Below are 16756 nucleotides of genomic sequence, written 5' to 3'. Positions count from 1 at the left end.
AAAGCATATTAAGATTACAAAAAAACAATATAATAAATGTCATCAGCATTATAGCGAAATAGGATACGGTAATAAAGTAAGTACAATAAATATATTTACATTATACACATATATTTAACTTTTAATAACCGTAACAATCTTTTTATTAATGAAAAAACTTTTTCAGAATATCTGGTCGACAAAAACTACTTTGCTACATTTTATGGATGTTCAGCGACGTAAATGGCAGCGGAACAGTCGAATGTCTCAGGCTATGATTGTCCAAACGCAATTCTTGTCTATATGATACGAAATCAAGAATTGTGTGGGGACATCAGCGCTCGAGGCGCGAATCAACTAAACGTGTGTGTGTGTGTGCGTGCGTGCGTGCGTGCGTGCGAGCGTGCGTGCGTGCGTGCGTGCGTGCGTGCGTGCATGCGTGCGTGTGTGTGTGTGTGTGTGTGAAAGGAAATGTTTATTATATAAATTATATTATTGTATCAACTACAATAGAAAAATTATATTGTGAACTAATTTATCAATTGTGCTGTTTATTCATAACACAATATCATTGTTATACATAAAACATTATCTTACACAATAAAAAAAGTTACAATAAAATTGTATCCACGGTATATATAAAATCTTTAATAAAAAATAAATATTTTATAAAACAGATAAAGACGTTTTGGAAATTTATATATATATGTTTTAAGTCTAATCATTTTTTCCTCTCTCTTTAAATAAAAAATTTCCACTTAACAAAAGAAAAATCGAATTTTTCATAAATATTTTCTACATAATTATAGAATGTTTGAAGCTAAAGATCAATTTTTTAGTTTTAATGGGACAAAATTATAATCTAATGACACTAGATTTGAAAAAGTTAAGTATAAAATAATTAAAGTGGCTGTAATAATATAAAAGAATATAGAGTATAATAGAATCATATTATACAGACAGACGGAATGACGGAAATCAAATGTTTGCATTAACGTGGTACATTTGCTGCAGCTAAAAGAGAAATTGGGAAACGGAAAGAAATGATCTCACTGTGAGAGACTTTCGTGGATGTCAACTACAAGTGTATAGGTTTGTACCTACGAGCACACTTACACGTAGTAGTTATCAGCAGGAACAGAATCAGAACCTATTCTTCGACCAAGGCTATTCTTTTTCCCTTTCATGCACAGTGGTGTAATGTCCCGACGAAAACAAATGGACAAAAAAATCCACCACAGACAATATCGATTTTCGGTTATGACAATAGAAGGGACACACCAACAATACGGCCATGATCTCAATAAGAGGAAAAGAAAAAAAGATTCGTTATGTATATCACGGATACATTTGAATATAAAATTAATTTTGTCAGAATTTCTATTAATATTTACAAGCATATATATTATAGTTGAAAATATTGCTTTAAATAAATTTAAGTCGTAATGTTATAGTTTAATAATTAGATATCTAAGTTTACATAAAAAAAAGAGAGATAAATTAAATGTGATTTATATCAAATATTAATATTTAAATCTATAAAATAAAGTTATCAAAATAATTTAAGGGTTTAGGAATTCTTTAATTATTCTAATATTTTATTTTATAAGTTTAAATATTTATTAGGAGTTTCTCAAAACAAGTATGGGATAAAAAGGATTTTTTACTCATCTCATTTTTGTTTCAAATCTTCCAATATACATTTACAATGTATTAAAAATATATAATATAAATAATACATTGACGACATGATACTATAACACATCTTTTTTTGCTTCCCAGCTACATGAGATAATCGCGACCAAGCAAAACAAGTTTGTGCATTCGCAAATGTTCTAGAAAGTCATGCATTCCCATGAGATAACTTCGGCGAACGTGACGTATTCGAATGCGTCGAGTGATTTGTGGGCACGAAGGGGAAATAAGGAGAAGATAAGCGAAGTGAGCGATGCGCAACGTCTTCGTGAATGTAAGAAGATGCGAGACGTGCAAAAGTGCGTCTGTGCATTAACTGCGAAGTGTGGTAGACGGTCCCATTATAAGAGTACGCGCACGCACACCGGTGCATCACCGAGCGCATAACTATGCGCCTACTGGCGGACGTCGGAGCACAATATGTATGAACACGTACGAATAAGTGTACGTGACGGTGGTTGGCACAGATACACCGGATACATTATGCATCGCGGATTTTACCCCGTATAATGCACTTGTTACCTATGCATATAACGGTCGCGCCAGGATGAAGTGTCGAGGGGTAGAAAAAGAATGGGAGAATGCCATAACGGACAGATTACTTTTTCGAGGAAGATAACCCACCTCGCAAGTCGTCTTCGCGTATTTATTCGCGCCTAAGTAAAAACAGGATTCATCTCGGTTGCAGTAAATTACGCCGAAACAAAAAAAGCTTTATGATGGTTAAATACTCCAATAAAAAGGGTACGTGCATTGTGCATTGTTAAGCTCTTACCCTGGTATACTTTTTATTCGTAAGCCGGTAATCTGATCTGGTTTTATAAAGAAAAATAGTTATGCAAGGTTCAGTAAGACTTAAGTCTTTAACGCCGATATTATTCAAGATTGCTCAAGCTTTATAAAATTTTTCCAAGATTAATTACGAAATATATTTTTCTAGAAAGTATTTAAGATGAACAAAATCGTATCAATAGAAAGACGTTAGATTTAATAAGTCGGAAATAACTAATGCAATTAAACGGATTATATTTTTCATTTATATAATAAAAATATAATTCAATTTATTAAATTAGTGACGCTTTGTGGTTTAACAAAGATACTATTTCAAGTATATGCATATGTGTGCATGTACGTTTCAATAATTCTAGCAAACCTAATGGAAAGCACATGAGTTATGCATGGATCTGACTATCTATTAGGCAGCACAATCATCGTTTATTGATACACACACACATATGGCACGGGATGGCTCAAGATAAACGGTACATCGGGCATATCTAACAAAACGCCATTAATTGGAGAATGCGTGGTCTAACGATTATGTAACGTCACGTGTCCTCTGGACGGTACTTGATGAACAGATTTAATAACGGCGAATCAATAGAGCTAAACAATACTAGCAATTAGTCGCAAGGCCATGACATCCATTCAGATTTAACAAATACGAACACAATTTTCGATAAACAAGTGCAATGTTTAAATGATGGATAATCTTCTAGCGCATTTTTAGTATTTTTAGTATTTATATTTTCCGATATTCACCGCGTCTAAAACATCTCTTCGTCATCCATATATCATTATCGCTTAGAATCAACTCAGGATCGACAATGAGAGAATTCGATAACGTCGGGAAAGCCGTAACAATGAAATCACGGTACAAATAGGAAATGACTTGGTCTATAAATCCCTACTAATGAATCCCCCAAGACATCGTAACACGTCGTGGCAAAGTACAATGTATGGTACAGGAAGAAACGCGAAGACCTCATGGAGGCCGAAAGGGGGAGCGTAATTGTGTTTCGAAGAGTGGACGGGCATCGACTTTTCCGGCTCAACACGTACGTTATGGAGAAAGGGGGCGGATAAGCGCGCGTGGGCGGACGGCTCTTCTCCATGGAATTTTAATCAGCGTCAATTACTCGCAAGAGTGGCACGTTTTCCTTACGTTTGCACTTTCCTCGAGACGCAGCGGCAGAATTCAATTTTGTCATCCTTTAGCCCGCTCAGCTGTTTCTTTCTTCCGCGAACCAATCTGGCCACGCGAATCTCGTCATCGTCGTCGTCATCGTCACTGTTTCGAGAAGAAGAAGTAATAGGCAGGTATTACCTCGAGATGCGAGAAGGTTAATTCTGTCCCCAAAAGCGTACCTTTTCTCTGCTGCTGCTGCTGTTGCTCGTAAAAATGTACAAGGAGATCGTTGCCTCATTCTCAACGGTACTACTTGACTCACATCTTCCGTAACAAATTTAGTAATTATGCTCCTCCGTGATGAGTGTTCGAAATTTTAAATTGATTTAATTAACTGTTCAATTACAGCAATGAGATTACGCGGTAATTGAATTGTAATAATTAGTGTTACGAATCACTCATCACTTAGGGTAACTCCGGCAAATATGCCGCGCTGGGATTTACACCGCAGAAATCAGAAAAAATAGAAGGAGTGGGGGTAATTTTCCCGTAACTACTCTGTTACATGCCTTTATGTTATATTAGTATTGTGTTATGATTTCAGCTTCTTACTGTTAATATTAATGAATTTATTGTGAGTTGAATCGATTTGTCATTGTCATCATAAGTTATAATCTACATAAAATTATTAATGTAGGACGTGTAAAAGACTTAGTGGTTATTTCGTGATACATACGTGTAGTAGAATAGTAAAGCATGTTTGTATTATTAAACATGTTTGCATTATTTGTAAATTTTTCATGAGCCGTACATACCCCCTTTTCCCCTATGAGTAGCCATATATCCCACTCCTATGAGATATGCGGCAAAAATATAAGGTTTCAAAAAGTTTATTTTTTAATATGAAAAATAAATATTTCGGATTTCTAATATTTTTTTCATAGTAGTAGACAGTACAAAGGTTTTACTGATATACTATAGTTCGTTTACTATAATATAAATATAGTAAATAATACTTAATAAATTAAGTTTTTGATAGGTGCGGCGTACATACTGGAGTTATCCTATATCAAATATGTAACGTACCAAATATCAAACGCATTCCTCTAATCTAAACTTCCATCGATTATTATCCCTTTTTCCGATTCATTCTAATCAACTTTCATTACTAAAATCTATAATCTTTCTCCTTGCAAAATGTTACCTGTTTACTCTATTTGTATTAAAATTTTACACTATTGAATATTTTGTCTTCATTCGGATTTCTAATATTAGCTAAATTTTGTATTCAAAATTTACATGATTCTTTCTACAAATCCGTATAACAAATCAAATTAACAAAGACTCCTTATATCAAAAGAAATTGGAAAGAATAAGGGCAATAGAAGTCAGGCGCAGAAGACGTCGCGCAAATAATACACCCATAAAGCGTAAAACTTCTTTATTCTATTAAACGCGCTTACATGTTTCGGCTCATTTTTTAGCCTTCTTCATAGACAACACAAACTAACATATATAACTGTGAATAAAAGTTATCTTGTCATGGTGAGTTCCCCTACATCGAGAATTTAAATGCCAAAAATTAAACCCAAATAAGAATGAAAGAAAAAGGAAAAAGGAAAAAGAAAGAAAATATTGGAAATATCGAAATAGAAAATATGAAAAACACACACACACACTAATTTATCAAAAAACTTTAAGATTATAATTAATTATCCCGAAAATAAGGACACTCACCGTGATCACAAAGCACCGTATCGCAAATATTACTATTAATAATTCAAAAACCGGTTCTTGATATGTTGGCCAGTCAGTATCAGACATAGTGAGTCACTTTTAGATTTAGCTAGTATTTTTCGAGATTACAAATGGGAAAATCTAACATTAAAACATTAATCAATTCCAAGAAAATGAAAGTTGGAAAGTAATAAAAAATCACGCCAGAAAGACTCATTACTGTGTACGCGCGCGCGAGCGACACTGACTGACTAGGCGCGACAATAATTCGACCTTTTATAACTTGTCTATAATCGAGAGGTAGACTTTGGGAAGCCCCTCCATATCCGTCTGCAAGTTGAGTCCGTACGTCTGTCTCCTGATGAATATCATCTCCGAAATCAATTTCTTCCTGTAATGTGGTTTCTCATCCAATATTCTAACATTGTCCTAATCGAAATCATAGCCTTTTTGTATCCGATGCTCCGTTATAACATTACGGATAGAAATGTTCCATCGGATATAGTTCCTATGCTCTGTGATTCTTAACTTCAGCTGTCTACACGTCTGTCTCACATAACTCGCGTCGCAACTCTTACAAGAAATCTTATAAACAACATTTGACTTCTTGTCACGCGGTAAGGGATCTTTATGCACCCTAATGAATTCTCACAATTTATAGATACTATAAAACGATACCCTCATATGATCGCTGTTCAATCTACCAAACTTCTCAGTAATACCACGAACGAAAGGAATAGTGAACCATGAAGGCTGCACTACATCAATGCTATTATCATTAACAACACTTTTCCTATTACTAGCCATAATAATGTTCTTCAAACGGTTGCTAATATTCTCAAATATAAAGTTCAATGGATAATCATTCTCTAACAATACTTTAATTATGAAACAGAAATTATCAAAGTGAAATTTAAGATTCGAAAGCAAAACCACCCTATCAACCAATCCCACGATTGTACCTATTTTTTGAGAAACCGGGTGCTGTGAAAAGTTCAAATATCTACCCGAAAAGGGTAGATATTGTCGGCTTGTGGTACCAATCGAACTCTATCAACTCATTATCCCTAATCACTGTAACATCCAAAAAATTCAATCTATCACCTCCTACTTCCATAGTAAACTGAAGCCTTAGATGCTGAGAATTAAAAATATCAAGAATTGGAACTAACCGAAGAATCAGGTGCCGCCATGATTATATCGTCAATATACCTATAGTAAAAGGGCAACGGAAACCGAATCAAAGACAAAGCTCTACTCTTCAACTTTCGCATAACTAGATCCGCTATAGGAGACAATGGAGAACCCATAGGAGTACCGTAATTCTGCTTATATATAACACTATCGAAAACAAAGAAAGTAGAATCTAAAACAAATTGAACCGCTTTGATGAATTCCTCCTCAGATAAATAACAATCTCTAGAAATAAATCGCCAATGGTCTTTGACAGTCCATCGCATAGTCGATAGGGACATTAGTGAAGAGGCTAATAACATCCAATGACATTAACTGAAATTCATCACTCAGCCGCCTACCATCAAGCTCCTTAAGGGAATACTGGAGTGACCAAATTATTACATTACAGTCGTATAAAAATCTTCGAATTGACTGAATGGAATAAAAAATCCTTTTACAGGATAAAAGTAGATGCAAAATTAGGAGGTGGTGCAGTGGACTTCATACTAAAATCGAAAAAAAATTAAAAAATTTTTTAACATTCTTTCGATTTTAGTATAAAATCTACTGCACCACCTTTTAATTTTGGGTCTACTTTAATCATGTAAAAAGATTTTTTATTCCGTTCAGTCAATTCGAAAATTTTTATACGACTGTAATGTGATAATTTGGTCACTCCAGCATCCCCTTAACAAGTTTAAAACTATTTTCGATATGACTATCCGCCTTAGGAATTGTTTTAATGATGATACTATGAAGAAACATTGCCAACAAATACAAAGGACTATTTATCGAAGAAACTATTATACGAAAGGGTCAATCCTGCTTGTTGAAGAGCGTAGGCCCTCGGAAGTGTCCCATCATTACATAACAAACTTCTATATGTGGAATTAGATATATACTTTTCTTCCTTCCAGCTAACTAATAAAGCGCATAAGCCCGTTACAATCCTCCTCGTCGGATCCTTTTCAATGGCCTCATAGTATAGTCTTTCTACAAATTTAGTTAAGATTTCAAGTTTAAGAAAAAGGAATAATATCACAAAGATGTTCATCGAACCATATGCCAAAAGAAGATGACCAAACAAGATCGGAGACAAGCGTAAAGTGGAGGCCTGTGATAAAACCTGGTCGAGTCCGGAATAAAAGGATCTCGGCACGAAGGTCGATTCAAGGCACTTAGAAGCGCCCGTTTCTCGTCGGACACGGTGATGATGTATGGCTCTCAACGATAGAAAATGTTATGGCGGAAGGACTCGGCGGTACGACCTCGTTTCCCCGCTGGAAGCCCCGGGGCCCTCTTGCTGAGGTGACGGCAAGAACGGAAGAAGGAAGGAAGGGCGGATGGAGGGTAAGGAAGGAAGGATATCTAAAGATGGCCGTCGCCTCATAACTCCTCGGGATATACGTTCTTTTGCCAGCGTAGGGAGAAAGAGGATAACGGAAAAGAGAGAGAAAGAGAGCGAGAGCGAGAGAGAGCGAGAGAGAGCGAGAGAGAGAGAGGGGGGGGGGTGGAGACGCCGCAGGTTCGTGTGCGCGAATCACGCGCACGTCGCACGTTGAGACTGGACGAACACGCGCACGTAGTAACGCAAAGTACACCATGCCCGTAATCCATAGATATCGGCTCGCCGTCGATGCCTTCGTCGTGTTATTGCACGAGGTTTATCGGATAACTCTACCTCTTCATCTCTCTTTCTCTCGTACCTTCCTCTCACCCCCTTCGCCGGCCCCGACCAAGCGACAGTGTGGCAGAGAAACGCAAGAGCGGGACAAACTAACCGATGATTGGTACCTTATGAAAATTTGTTTGCCCGTGGGGCGAAAGATCCGCGATAAATCCGGGATGAATTGGCTACGCGATATATAAAAGACGTCGTCTCTCGTCGTAGGGAACCGCACGCACACGCGTACACAGCGTATTCGTGAAACCGGCGACATCAAACGTGCATTTTACATGCAATAAGCCGAGTTAATTGGAAAAAAAGCGCGCGCGCCGTATATAAAAGGATATTGGCGAAATAAATTAGTTCGTTTTCAGAGCATCGGAGGAAAATTACATAACCAACACCGACAAAACGTGTTCGCCTTGCGCATGAATGTACGCGTGTGCACGAACGCGTACGTAAATTCGCTAAGAACACGCTACGTCGCATTATTGGATTTCTCTTCGATTCCTATCATTCCGCTAGAGCATCTCGCGTATTTGTGCCCTTCCCTCCCCCCCCATTCCTATGTTCTTTCCTCCCGAGGATACTTTTTATCCCATGATTTCTTCTCTTTTTCTGCAAGGACCCGGAGAAAAGCGATTAAATCTTGGCCGACGAACTCCCCATAAATTCTCTAGCTTGCGATGAAGACAGACTTGTCTTGTCTTCTTCTATGCCCGTGTTCCGATATACACTACCAGTATACGTGAACTATAGATTCAGTAATACTAGCAGTGTATATCGGAATACGACCTATATCATCTGCTTTCATTACAACCCAAGCAAAAATTCGATGTTGTATAGACGTCCAAACCAAATCCTGGACAATTTACGTACAATTTACCGCCCAAAGACGTCTAATAGACGTCGATAGTATGTTCAATCTCGAATGGCACAGATAATTCGGAAATTATTCATCTTTTTGATCAATAAATTGTTGAAAACAAATAGGAGGACACCGAACAGTTATTGAGTTTCAAGATAAATGTATATACCTAAAGTTGTTTGATAGTTCTTGGTCCTCGGATCTTGCTGACGACGATTGTTCGCGCACTGCTTGAAAATTAAACATATATTAGCAATGTCCTTGGACAGGTACCTAAAATATCTGTAAATAACTTTATTATAGGACGTCCAAGCAATGTTTTTAGAACATATTTCAGGCGTCTAACATACAGCGACTCTTCAAGACATATTTCGGACGTTGAGGATATTCAACGACGTTCAATTGTTGCTTAGGAATTGTTAGTTACACGATACGACTTTTGGGATATAAATCGTAATCAGGTTCGAGCAGAAAAAAGATGCGACAAACGTACACGGTACAATGGCTACTTGAAACGTTGAAATAAGTTAATGTGATTGGATCTAAAGGTAAGAATCAGTTACATTCAACGACTACTTAATACGCCGCTTATTGAGTGGTTGTATGTACTAAATGCATTTTAGATTTAATTTTTCATTGCTATTTTTACGAATTTATTCCGTTATCTTGCGAAATATACGATCCTGATATAGGCAATGCAAACGGCATCGTGGACACGGTTTCCCTAACTTTTCTACTCTTTTGTGCGTTACGACGTTCCCTGCCATGTTTATACACACGTATGTATACATTGACTCAGCTAACTTTGCTAGCACTTGGATGCAAACGCGAAATCGTAGATAAACCAATGCACGTGCAAGGAGCAACGGAAAGCACAGCGCGAAAGCAGAGTTTCTCTTGCTTTTCTTCTCTATCTCTCCAGAAATACGTCCCGGGTTGCATCGACATACCCGTCGATACTCTGTGCCGAGAAGCAGGAGACACACATGCCGGAAATGGTTCTGGCGGGCTCGACGTGTGCGGAGAACGAAATAAGCAAATAATACGCGGGACGTATCCAGGAAGAACTGGACCGAACGGAAGATGTAAAGCGGAGGGTTTCACCATTGGATTGTCCGAAAATGCAGCCGCTGTGCGACCGATCGTGAATAGGACCCGACCGAATCGAATCGAACACTGGCCCCATGCCAAATAAACTCGAGCAGAGGTGAGTGTCCGCATAACGTCGCGCAGCGGCCAGCAACACGCTCGTATATCACCGTTCCGTGTGTAAGGCGATCGTTGAAATTAAATCCAGAGATCGCAAATCCTTGCTCGAAGGTATCCTGCCGCTACCTTCGAGGTTGGCCATGACGTTCGTTAAATATTGTTTCACCGTTGCGAGTATTGTGCCAATTTCCGAGTGGTAATTCTTGAATTCGACGATCTAGGCTCAACTTGTGGATTCTACTTCATGCGCGCTACTTTCCAGGAATTAATTAATCAAATTTTTTAGTAAACTATTTGTCGAAAAACTAAAGGTTTGTTGAACCGGAAAATTCAAAGGAAAATCTGATAATTCAAAAGTAAACGGTGGATTCATCTAAATATTGATTTCATGACATATTATCTAAAAATCTCTCACAGAACTTATTGCGACTGCCATAAGAAATGTATTATACAACGTAATATATTTGAGCAGCTTTTCAAATCTGTATTCTTCTTGTAATATCCTTTAAAACGACATAACACGTTTGAAGAACAAATTCTTTATCATTCAAACGATTTCTTTGGCATATGCATTTTTTCGCATACTTTCTAGCAGAAATCGCGTATTCGAACTCAAATATCTGCACTCCGAGAGACTGCACCATTGCCCGCGGATATTACACGCGCTCGATGAATGCCGGATAGAAACGGGGGCTGCAGGATCGGTTAGGATGGGACAAAACGGAATAGGATAAGCGAGCGTGGAGAATACGATTGGATGGCGATATCTAGCATGATTCTAGAATGGTCCCCTATTTCTGGCCTGTTCTGCCATTCGCCTCAATGATAGTATATACGCGACCTGCATTACCTAACGCTTCCAACGAAGAAACGTCCTGTAGATAGAAATAAGATTGGCCAATTCCAGCAATTCATCGCATACGTGATTGTATCACGATTGACAATAGACAATGTTATCGGAAATTATTGCTAGGACATATCCATATATCTATTATCAACAATATCCTAATAGTTATATTATGCTTTTACGATAAAATTGATTACTCTGTAATTATAGATATTTTATTATAGTTTAATTTAACAAAAATGTCTACATCGCGTATTTATCTTACAGTCTTGTTTTTTTTTAGATTATAAACTATTTTAATTTAATTTACTAATAAAAAAAGTAGATATTCATAGATTTTTTAAATTATTATAAATTTCAGGTTCTAACGCTCTTCTTCGTATGTATCACTAATAACATAGCCCTTTCTATAATACTGTTTTTAAATAAACTATTTATTTTAGAAGCGTAACTTAACAACATAAATCATTGTCAGAAAATTTAGCTGAAGTATATAAAAAGAATTTATTTCATTTAGTTTTGAAAAATTAGTAGTTTATGTCTACTTACCATAAGTACCAGTATTTATTTTCCAACAAAGTCTGATATTTATTGGCACAGTTAAAAAATAAATATTGCTTTACAGCATATTATATTTTTTGTGTCGTAATTACTAGCGCGCGCGTCGCCTAGTTTATTCGATTATATTACTAATAAATTAAATTAAAAACGAAATGCCACGTTTGTTTCGGCAATTATTATTGCTCACACTTCCAAATAACAAAAAGTATCTGTAACCATGTAAAAACAAAGACTACATCATAAAATATTTTTCTTAAAGTAAAAAGAAACTTTGCTACTTATTTTCAAGAAAGATGCCTCTCTGTTTTTGAAAAGCCTAATCCAGAAAATCAGATTTGATTCAAGCTGACGCAAAATCTTGAAATGTATTACGAATACGTCACAGCTGCAAGGTTATCACCCATCCCGGGGTTAAAACGTTACACAAAGAATATACTCGCCGAGAACTTTCTTATCGCGAGATACAAACGGCGTTATATTTGAGAGAAAAATTGAGCGAATAGTGCTCTGTCGATTCAATATATAAAAGCAGAGATATTAACGGCGCTCGTCGTCGCAACGCATTGAATCGAGCGTGCATCGAAATGTAATAGGAACGGGATTTTTCATGGCACTGCGCTGCGAAAAGGAAAAATCGTGAACGTTCCGTTCAAGTGCTCCGTCCTAAGGTAAGGACATTAATACACTTCGCTGATGTAATACATCGAGCGGGATGTTGAACGTAACAACAGTAACGTTCTTTCTCGCGTCGAGATGAAAATTGGGAAAAGGAACGTTTCTCGTTTTCGGGACGATATTCAAAGTCAATTCTTATATGTATTTAAAATGTCTTAATAGATATTATAACAATTACGACACAAAAAATATAATATGCTGTAAAGCAATCTTAAATACAGCCTTAAGGTGTCATATGAACCAAAAGAGTTGTATTAGTATCTTAAGACATTACTTAGGATGGTCTTGAAATAAGAATACACTATGAATACTGCCTTCGAAAAAGATGAAACATTTTCGAACTTAGCTTATGAAAATGGATACGTCGCAGATGACAGTTCAAGAAACAATGATTTTTCTTATTCAGTACAGCGAAATCTAGAATCTTTTTCTGGTGCTTATTTGATTAACCGAAAACTTGAAGACACACTAATTTTCTTACTGAACAATCAAAACTAAATATGTTTGACATTCTAAATGCTGTTTCCGTAATTATAAAATATATAAAGAGTGACTGAAAAAAGGTGGTCATTTTCATCCGTTTTTTGAGCCCTTAATTTTTGGACTGAACTATGTATCAAAGATACCCTATAATGAGATATTAATTATAAAGAAGTTTCAGGTTGAGGTGACAATTGTTATGATAGCTGGAAAATTTGTTTTTTTACATTCAAAACAAATTAATTTACAAAATCATCAGAATAAGTGTGATCTTATTCAGTTGATCTTGCCTTTACCGGCTGAATCAACTGCGATCCTGCCTTCATCGGCTCGGAAGCGACGCACTTGCACACAGTTTAATTGCATCCACCACTCACATCGGTCGATTCCTAGTAATTTTTAACTGCTTTACCAATGAGATTATATTATTTTAAATTAGCCAATTAGCGACGTGGGCAATTGATATTATATACACCCGACTGGATCAACCTTCTTAAAATACCGGATCTCGCAGACCTATGATATTTCGACAATGGACTCTGATTCCGCCCCTTCCAGCTCTGATAATTGTCACCTCAACTTCAAATTTCTCTGTGATTATGTCTCAATATAAGATAAAATTTGGCACACAGTTCAGTTCTAAAATCGAGGGCTCAAAAATCGGGCGATTTTTTCGGTCACTCTTTAAAAAGAAGAAAAAGCAACGTTAATATTAGTAAATTTAACAAACGCAACTTATATTATTGACTACTATTCTTCTTTTCAAAACAACACGAGAGTGCGCAATGAATAAAAAGAGAAAGTTACTACAAGTTATGCTCGTGTTAAGCACTGGTATAGACTAATATATACGCGACAAGTTGCGATAATAACGTGATTTCTTTGAGAGGAGCATCGAGAGAAAAAAATCGAAGAGATTGTGCAGTGCCATTGAGTCCCTCAAGTTTTCTGCCGAGGTAGCCAGGTGTCGAGACACGGACTGTAAGCGATATAGATTGTCAAAGTTCGGAGAAACTGTTAGCCGCAGAAGTGGTGGAGTTTCGGAGGGTAACTTTCACCATCCTCGTCTATTCCTTCTTCGAGGGCTGCCGAGCATAGCCCTCCACCCATCTCGGGAAACTCGCGACAGCGGCCGCCAGTTATCGGTGCGACATTCGTTGCATCCGAACTTCATTTCCACTGAATCCGAAGCCGCTCCTGCGAAGACACTCCGGTCGATCCGGCAATTCCACAGGCAATTTAACGATGCCTAAAGTCGTGGCGATAAAGTCCGCAAACGTTGCGGATACGTTTGTCAGATCCAATTAAAATGAATTCCTCTTTTTACGAACATTTATTGAATCATTTTAAAGTGAGTGAATTTTAAGTCTAGTTCCCCAATCACACAAGGTATACATTACTGATCAAGCGTAAAAAACCATTTCTAATTTTCAGATAAAGAGACAATATAGGCAATATATCGATACTTAACACGTTAGTAAAATTTAATTTTAAAAAATTTAATAAAAAGAAATGGATTAAAATAAATATCTATAATAAAAATTGAAATAAACATCTACAATAAAAATTTCTACTTTCAATTTGTAAAAATTGTATACGAAATCTTTGAAATCATAACGTAACAATCGTACAAGTGATGTATAAAATCATCCAAAATTTGATTGTTCAGTCGTTTAAAAATTCAATTCGACAAAAATGCGGGTGATAAAATCGTATATTGTCATGTTATCAATTGTATTATTTATGGCAATGAGGAGTCAAACGCGCATCATTTCTATTTCGCGATCGCTGGTATCCTCAATTGAAGTTTCAACCGGAAGAATTTACGACGTGACGGCGCGAGAATGAAAATGTGTAAAAACAGTCGCAAGTTCTCGGTACGTGTCAGGATTCTATCGCGTCGTTATGTCGCATCGCGCAACCTGATTTCCACTGTAGGGCGGAAGTCCTTTTTTCCACCTTAGCCGTAAGAAAAGCAGATAAACTGGCGACATACGAGCGAGCATAAAACGACACACGTGTAGAGCCGCGGCCGCGTAGCACGTATGTTTACGCGAGCGTAGTAAATTCAGTGCACGGTGGCCGCGCGACACGGTGCAAAGTAAACGTTATTTAACGACTACGCGACGACCGAACGATTTATCAAAATTCATCTTCTCGAAAGAGCCAACTCGGTTTCATGGAGGGGGATAAAGGTCGCAGCTATCCGTAAGAACGGAAACGGATATAGGGGGAGATATCGCATAGTTTACACAACGATAAAAATCCCCATAAAACTACCGTAAATTTCAGGATCCCCTCGGTATTGCCGGAACGTTATGGCTTTATAGGCTACGGAAAAAATGAGCACACCCATACGAGTGTATATATATCGAGTGCAATCGTCGATGAAAGTAGCGACTGTGCATTATGTTCACAAATTAAAAGAAACTTTACCGTACATCTCAAAGGAAACAATTCAATAACAAGCGCAAAATGGTAGTTGCACATAGCCCGTTATTTCTGCCTATGGACGAACATAGGCAGTGAAGTTAGGGGTTATTTAAGTGCTAAATAATTTAATTAAACTTCAAGAAATTAAAAAAATCACTTAAAGCCCGATAGCAAAATTAATGTACAGTCAGAAAAATATTTTCACAATTTGAGAAAATGTTTATATAAATAACGAAAATATTCTTGAAATTTTTTATTCCTAAAAGGAATTCGTTCATCGTGAGAATAAACTTGCAAAATATGCGAAGAGACCGTCTTCGATTATGCAAAATAGAGAAATCAAACTAAGAGAAAGAAGGAGTTGGAAAGGCCAACAGGGATGATTTGATAAAGGTCGCGTACCGAGTAAAGTAATTGAAAGGGTTCTTGTTAGCATAGAAATGGCACTTTCCCGATCCCTAGAATGAAATGGCTTTAAAGTTATCCTAAATCTTCCAGGACACTTCCGCTGTGTGCCGTACGAAGAATTGTGCGAAACCACAGAAGGACCTCTTCTTACTGTACTCGCTTGAAAAACGCGAGACCACGGTAAAATAAATATCGACAAAGAAGAAGAAAGCGCACGTGTCGCCGGTGACAGGCGAAGGTCCTCCCTCACACACGCCAATACCGAAGAAAAACATTTCCTGTCCTCCCTCGTTCGTGACATATAACGGAAAGAAGCCAAGCGCAGAGAATGTATCACATTATTTTTGGAGCGTTCGTCCTTTAGAAGCTATACAAGATGTCGCGAGCAAGATGTATGCAAGTAGCAGGACTTTATTTTTCTAACGATATGCGCATTCGACTTTTCTGCAAAAAAATTTAATTCTCAATAATCATTAATCAGATATAATGATCTGAAAAAATTCCTTCATAGAAGAGCACATCTTTCACGAAGCTCAAATTTTTCCAATAAATGTTAGTTACTTCAGTTTTTGCATCGAGTTATCAATACAAATTACTCTATAAAACCCTATTTATTTCTAGTGATTTTGCCTCTCTCTCGCTCTCTCAGATGTTACTCTCTCTACTCTCATCAGGTATTGGAATGTAGTTCGACGAATTTTGTCGCGTCACCTTGCGCAAATGCGTTCTATCCATGAGCGAAATATTATATTGAAGAGAGGAGAAACACACATCGTATCAAAAAGTGATACAGGACGGCGACAGCTCGATGACGATGGAAAAATGCGCGACCTTTCGCTTAACTTCCGCGAAGCAAGCTGCTGCGAGAATCTCATCATCATCCTTTATTGTGCCTAGTGCTTCTTATTCCTTGCGCCCTACTGTCTCGTCTTTGCATTTCCGGCTAAACGTGAACGTGGCGACACATTGGGAGAAAAACGTAAAAGAAAATCGTCGCACAGAAGAAAGCGTGAGGCGGAGGTTTCGGCCCATTTCCGGCGAATGGACATCCAGGATCTAATAAAGAAACTTGGAACGCCCAGTGCCTTTCTCTACGTCGCACATTTTTCCACC

The 16756-nt window shown here is 37.3% G+C and overlaps 1 protein-coding gene across 1 annotated transcript in view; it reads right to left on the bottom strand.

Annotated features, from left to right (window-relative positions):
* Positions 1-317: 317 nt before the first annotated feature.
* The window catches only part of Urm1 (Ubiquitin-related modifier 1), an 82726-nt gene continuing 66287 nt past the window's right edge, over positions 318-16756 (bottom strand). Inside the window, exon 6 of the mRNA XM_018449532.1 lies at positions 318-336. The gene's annotated coding sequence lies outside the window, so the exon portion shown is untranslated. The remainder of the gene's footprint in view (positions 337-16756) is intronic.

Source organism: Mycetomoellerius zeteki, unplaced genomic scaffold, assembly GCF_001594055.1.
Source record: "Mycetomoellerius zeteki isolate Tzet28-1 unplaced genomic scaffold, Tzet1.0 scaffold248, whole genome shotgun sequence".
NCBI lineage: Eukaryota > Metazoa > Arthropoda > Insecta > Hymenoptera > Formicidae > Mycetomoellerius > Mycetomoellerius zeteki.
This window is presented reverse-complemented; position numbering and strand designations above follow the sequence as displayed.